This window comes from Sminthopsis crassicaudata, chromosome 3, assembly GCF_048593235.1.
Source record: "Sminthopsis crassicaudata isolate SCR6 chromosome 3, ASM4859323v1, whole genome shotgun sequence".
Classification (NCBI taxonomy): domain Eukaryota; kingdom Metazoa; phylum Chordata; class Mammalia; order Dasyuromorphia; family Dasyuridae; genus Sminthopsis; species Sminthopsis crassicaudata.
The window spans coordinates 475,674,216-475,681,088 of record NC_133619.1 but is presented as its reverse complement, the minus strand read 5'-3'; the positions used below and the strand labels follow the sequence as shown (position 1 = coordinate 475,681,088).

Here is a 6,873-nt window from a genome sequence, read left to right as displayed (position 1 = left end):
AATGGCCAATAATCTAAATTCTCTGGAAAATCAAACTAGCTTTTTCAAGTTGATGTTATTGGCTGGTTAGTTTTTGTCTTCTGTGTTTGAAAAGAAACCAAAATGACATCATTATGTTGGGATAAAAGTACAGTGTGTCCAACTGTGGCTGATCAGAATAATATGAGCTCAGAAGGCTCTATTACAAGTTAGGCACAAATAGTCCATATTAGCATTTGGAGCGAGATGTCTCTAAATTTGTGTGTCTCACATTTATTTTGAATTTCCACAATTCTGCTTCATTCATAGAGCACAGTCAGTGCCTTCTGTGATGTAGGCATATTGTCCTGAGTGGTCATGTCCAGAGTCTTCCATGTCTCACAATTGATACCAAATCTTGAGAGAGACCTTGAGAGTGCCCTTGTCTCGCTTCTTCTGACCTCTGTGTGAGCACTTGAGCCGTGTGAGTCCTGTGTAAAATAGTCTTTTAGGTAAAGGTACATTTGGCATTTAACAACATGGCCAGCCCATCAGAGTTGTGCTCTCGGCAGTGGAGTTGGAATGCTTGCCAGTTTAGTTTGAGAAAGGACCTCAGTGTTTGGTACCTTCAGGTAACCTTCAGAATCTTCCCAAGACTTTTCAAATGGATACAATTCAGTTTCCTGTCACGGTGCTGGTATATCATCCAGGTTTCACAGCCTGCAATAGTGAGGTCAGCACAACAGTTTTGTAGACCTTCAGGTTGGCAAATAGCCTAACATTTTTTCTTTCCCTTACTTTCTTTAAGAGCCATCCAAATGCTGAGTTACTTCTGGCAATTTGTGGATCAACCTCATCCTCTATATGTATATTTCTGGAAAGTATAATGCTAAGGTAAGTGAACTTATCTGTATCATTTAAAATTTCTCTATTTGCTATAACTGATGGTTCCAAGTATGAATTGTGCAGTTCTGGCTGGTGGAGAGCCTCTATTTTTTTTTTTTTTTTGGCGTGAATTGTCAGCTAAAATTAGCACAAATGACAGAAGATCAATCCATATTTTGTTGCATCTCAGCTTCAGAAACTGTGTTGAGTGCACAATCATTTGCAAATAGAAAACTATGCACCAATTCTCCCTTTACTTTAATCTCGGCTTGCAGCCTTTTCAAATTAAATGATTTACCATAAACGTGGTATCTGATCTTGATACTATTTTCATGGCTGTTGAAGTCATCTGACAACAATCCTGAAAACATCATACTAAAAAAAGTTAGGGAGCAATCCTGTGATCCTGATTCACTCAGTTGGTTCCTGAGAGAGTATGAGAGCATCCTCTGTTATCCAGAACCCATGCAAACAGGCATCATGGAACAATACTGATGAACTTCTCAGGGCACCAAATTTTGCTATGATCTTCCATAAGCACTTATGACTGACATACTAAAGGCCTTGGTCAGATCAACAAACATTGCATACAGGTCTCTGTTCTACTTCTGGTATTTCTCTTGGAGTTGTGGGTGACAAATACCATATTGACCTTGGCCCTTTCTGAAACCACATAGGTTTCTCAAGTAAATGTCCATTTTCCAGGTGAAGGATTAGCTCAAGGAGGACTCTGGCAAGAATCTCATTGGCAATGACTGCTTCCATGAAATTGTTATAGCACAGCCTATTTTCTTTTTCTTTATAGAGATGGACAATGTACATGTCCTTGAATTCCATGTTGAGGTTGTCAATATAAGACGAAGCATTATAAGGACCTTCTGGCCAAGATGGCTACCTGAATGGAGGCAGACCACTCACTTCCCACATATGTATTATAGAAAAAGCCCTGAAATTTATAGTAGTTTGAATAATGATCAAGAAATTCAATGAGAAGCTTTAATAGTTACTTCTTCCACCCCATTCCTACACAAAAATTCAGTTGGAAGTTTATAGTCAAGAATAAAGCTAATATCTGCCAATAAAACCAAGGCTCAGCCTTCTGTACCAAAGGCATAGTTAAGAAGGCACTGAGTCAAAAGGCAAGATAGAGAACTCCTGAGAAAGCTCTAGAGAAATAAAAAATCACCAGAATGGTAAGCAAGCCTCCGTATGGGGCTTTGGATAGCTCAGATTATATTAGCCCTGCAGAACTGAGACTAGGATAGGCACCCAGGTACTCTTTTAATCCCTCATACTCTGTCCTGGGACATTATAGCGAACCATGAAGTTCTAGTGCCTAATCATCAAAAATTCATAGTAGGGGTAGGGAAGGAATTAATCCCAGAAAGTGAGGTTAGCAAAAATACTCAGGGACCAAGTAAAACTAAGTAGGACCAGCTATTTGACTTAAAAGACAGCAAGATTTGGAACCTGGCCTTATCACAAAGTTTACTTCATGATCTAAAGCTAGAAAAATGAGTGAATTAAACTCAGTTATCAATCAATATAAAAATTATTGCAAATATAAGAGTTGCTTGGAAAGGGGAGAATACGCTTAGAGACTAAAAGGAAAAAAAGATGGATTTTCCACAAAAGCTTCATGAATACTTAGAAGAAATGAAGCAAGAGATAAAGAAATGAAGTAAAAGGACTGAAGGAAAGAATTAAAAGGAGAATAAATAACAGAAGAGTCTGTTTTTTCATTTAGGAAATGGATTTCTTAAAAACTAGAAGAGACTGAACAGGAATAAATGAATCCATTAAAAGACAACCAAAACCAAACCAAAACATTGACAAAAATAGAAGAAAATGGAAGATACTGGATTTAAAAAAATCAACAGACCCAGAAAAAGTCAAGAGAAAAGAATTTAAGAATCACCGGAGTCCCTGAAAACAATAATAAAAATGTTTATAGAGACCCTATTTTAAGAAATCATAAGTAGAAACTCCCCAGATTTATTATTACAGAGAAAAATTAAGAAAAATCTCCATTCATCTTCTGAAAGAAAGAAAAAGTTCTAGGAATGTTTTAGGCAAGATTAACAACTTCCACATCAAAGAAAAAAATTATACAAGAATCCTGAAAGTATTAGTTCAAATACTAAGTTACTTCAGTCAGGATCACAAAAGATCTAGCAGCTTGTATATTAAATGAGAGGAGGTCTTGGAACACAGTTTTCCAAAAGGCAGAAGAAACACTATCACAACTAGAAATAGTTTGCTTTGCAAAGCTGAGTACAATAGCCTGCGGGGGGGGGGGGGGGATGGATTTTTAAAAAATGAAAATGGTGAGTATTTTGGATGAAAAGAACAAAACTGAATAGGAACTTAAGGTCTTCAAAGTGTATTATTATAAAAGTTAAGTAAGAAAAACAAGGTCCTGTTGTTTCTATTGAATAGCAATTCAGTTCTTTTTTAGTTATGAGTTTGTTAAATGCTAATACTTTATAAAAATTTCGAATTTCTTTATTTTATCAGACCCACTCCTTGACTTTATGAATACAAATCATTCTGTTCCATCCTTCAGAACACATAAAAGATTTATTCTTTCTACAATATCTTATTTAATTTAAATTATTTATTCTGAAATTAAAAACTCTGAAGCTTTAAAGAGAGGAAAGAGAAGGAAGGAAGAGCAGAAGGAAGAATATACTAGTATGGAAAGGAGAAACAAGTAGGTAGAACTTCCCTATAAGTTGGTGTGTGAGAAGAAGAGTATACAAATATAGAGGAAGTGATAGGGAGAACAGCCATTAGATGAAACTTACTGTTATCTGAAATGTATGTAATGAGGTCAAATGCAGTCACCTGCACACACAAAGAATTTGGTGTAGATATACATCAAGTTCAACAGGAAACAAGTAAAATTTTAGAGGAAGGTATAAAAAGAATATTAATGCCAGGGAAAATAGACTCAAGATGGTCAAGCTTCCTGATTGTAAGGGAAGGGGGAGAGAAGAGAAGGAGAATTAAAATGAAAAGAAAAAAGGAACTAGAATGTGGTAATAGCTGAACAAATTGTGATATATGAATGGAATGAATTTTCATTGTGTCATAAGGAATGTTGAAAGAGGATGATTTCAGTGGATCGTGAGTATTAGGAATTGATGTAATGTGAAGTGAGCAGAACCAGAAGACCAATGTTGCAAAGAAAAAAAAGTCTGAAAGACTTAAGAATACTGATTAATGTAATGCCAACTATGTCTCTGGAGTACCTATGATGAAACATGTTTTCTACTTTGTGACTGAGAAATGATAGATTTCATGTAAAAAGAGACACTTTTTTGGACATTAGCCATTGTGTGAATCTGTTTGACTATGCTTATTTGTTACATTCTTTTAAATTTTTCTCTAGGGTTTTAATTGGCAATGGCAGGGTTTAGGGGAAGAAGGTTAGTGATAATGAAGTTTAAAAAAGGGATATGTTGAAATATTTATAAAAAATTAACAGAAGGAAACAAAGCAAGCAAGTCAGTTTTGCAAGTAGGATGTAGAATTTATTATGTACCTTTTAAAAGCAAGTGATGTGAAATGGTGATTCATTTTTAATATACTTTTTTGTCCTGCTGTAAACATGAAAGTGGTTTGGGTTTTGTTTTTGTTTTTAATTTCAGAATAAATAATTTAAATTAAATAAGATATTGTAGAAAGAATAAATCTTTTATGTGTTCCAAAGGATGGAACAGAATGATTTATATTCATAAAGTCAAGGAGTGGGTCTGATAAAATAGAGAAATTCGAAATTTTTATGAAGTATTAGCATTTAACAAACTCATAACTAAAAAAGAACTGAATTGCTATTCAATAGAAACATCACTGAGAAAACTGGAAGACAATATGGCAAAAGATGGGTTCAGATCTATTTTGCCCACCACAACTCAGAATAAGTTTTAATAACAACAATAAAACCAAACCCTAATAGAAAAAAATTAGGCTTTATTACCTCTCTTTTAATTTAAAGTCTGGAGAATAAACTTTTAGAATGTTAGAGCTCCTACACAGCCAATCATTGGACAAGAGAAAATCTCTTTCCTCCTTTTCTCATTAGGACAATTTGCCTTGATTGTGATAAACTTTTTTTTCTCAAAGGAAAGTCCTCATTCTAGAGTACAAGCTTTGGGACACAGAGCAGCCAGTTGATCACTTTGTCTACTTTTTGATTTCTGTTTTTGAATCAACAAGGTTAAGTGTTTCTGTCCTATTCTTCCATATGACATAACTTGTAACTCCTGCGCAGTGTTCAGTTGCTAAACTGCAAACATCATTTGGGAGAACTCCCTTCCCAACAAATCTCCAAAGGCCTTCCGAATCTGAGCTGCTTCCCATCCCTTTTGTTCAACTCTGAAATTCTTTTGGTTTGCCTAATAGTCATCAATCAATAAATAGTTTCATTTCATTTCATTCATGTATTAATTCATACATTCATTCATTTATTTTAACAAACATTTTTAAAGTAACAGATTTCAGCAAGTGAATTGTCAGTAGAAAGACTTAGCAACCAGAGCCTAGTCTAGGTAGGGCTCCTTCAAGATATCACCCTCCACCTTAGTTATTTATATAATAAGTTAGTTACTCTTTGTTCCAAATTCCTGCCTTTATCTGTGGTTGGCACAAAAATGGCTAGTTTTAGACTTTGAAATATAAAAAACAGGGCAGTTAGGTAGTATAGTAGAGAGAGCACCAGCCCTGAAGTCAGGAGGACCTAGGTTCAAATCTGGTCTCAGACACTTAACACTTCCTAGTGCGACCCTGGGCAAGTCACTTGCCTCAGCAAAAAATAAAATAGAAAAAAAATAAAATAAATACTAATAATTTGCTTTGGAATTCATATAGAATAACTAATTTATTAGAATGTATTCTCTCTCTCTCTCTCTCTCTCTCTCTCTCTCTCTATATATATATATATATATATATATATTATCTCTCTCCTACTAAATCTGACTGGCACCAAGTCATACTGACTAGATAGCATGAGAAATCTTGCCCTACTATTCCTCTGGTACTATTATTCTCTCTTGGATAAATGAAGGACATTGACAGTAACTACTCTCACATATGGGAATGGTTTTCAAATCTTTTTTCAAAGGACTGGGCTGTTTCATTTCTCAGCACATTTTTCTTGGTGCCAAATGTTCATCAGGTGAAAATCTCCCTTGTCAGTATTTTTAGCTTGCTGCCACTCAGAGCACGAACAGCACCCAGAGCCTGGAACACTGCAGCTGACAGGCAATGATCCGGAAAGGAGGGAGCTTCCAACCAGGCCTTGTGAGATGAGAGTCTGTTAGCATGCCAGCCTATTAAAGGAGATGAAGTCAATGGCCTATGTTTTATAAAAGCCTCCTTCTCCTTATGGTGTGTGCAGCTGCCTTATTCCCATCAACTTCAGTGCAAGCCAGGGGCTAAAATGGTATGTTTTCCATGTGGAGAATGTCATGTCATTACATTATGTGATGGTTACAAAAAACTTGCAGATATTGAATTGCTAGGTGATGTTTGGGGGCTATTAGGGTGTGACGTATATATGTCAAGGCTCTATTATTTCTTCAGTGGAGCACCCATGCAGAACACATCAATAACTTAAATTTTTTTTTCTTGATATCTTTTGTTTTTACATGGGCTTCACTTCCAAATATATCTCTCTTCGCTCTTTGTACAGAGAACGATCGCTTGTAGCAAAGAATAAAAAAAGAAAGAGAAGGGAATAAAGCAGTCCAGAAAAATTACCCAACACATTCAGAGTCTGACAGTATATCCAGTATATCATAGTCTGTTTGCCTCTATGAAGAAAGAAGGAAGGTAATTTTCCCCTCTTCTTTTATATATCAATCAGTTAAGTAGATAAGTTTTAGAGATGTGTCTGAGTCCCAGATAAGTTAAATAACTTTCCCATAGTCACAGAGTTAAGTAAACTGTTGAAGCAGAATTTGAATCCAATTCTTCTTGACTTATAGGCCAATTTTCTTGGAATGACTCAAAAGAAACTGAATCAGA

At 35.5% G+C, this 6,873-nt stretch overlaps 1 long non-coding RNA gene across 1 annotated transcript; it reads left to right on the top strand.

Moving 5' to 3' along the window:
* The first annotated feature begins 369 nt into the window (after positions 1–369).
* Positions 370–6,669, top strand: LOC141563019 (uncharacterized). The gene is made up of 3 exons (XR_012488305.1): positions 370–442; positions 767–852; positions 6,539–6,669. It is a non-coding gene; the product is annotated as an uncharacterized LOC141563019 (long non-coding RNA).
* The last annotated feature ends 204 nt before the right edge of the window (positions 6,670–6,873 follow it).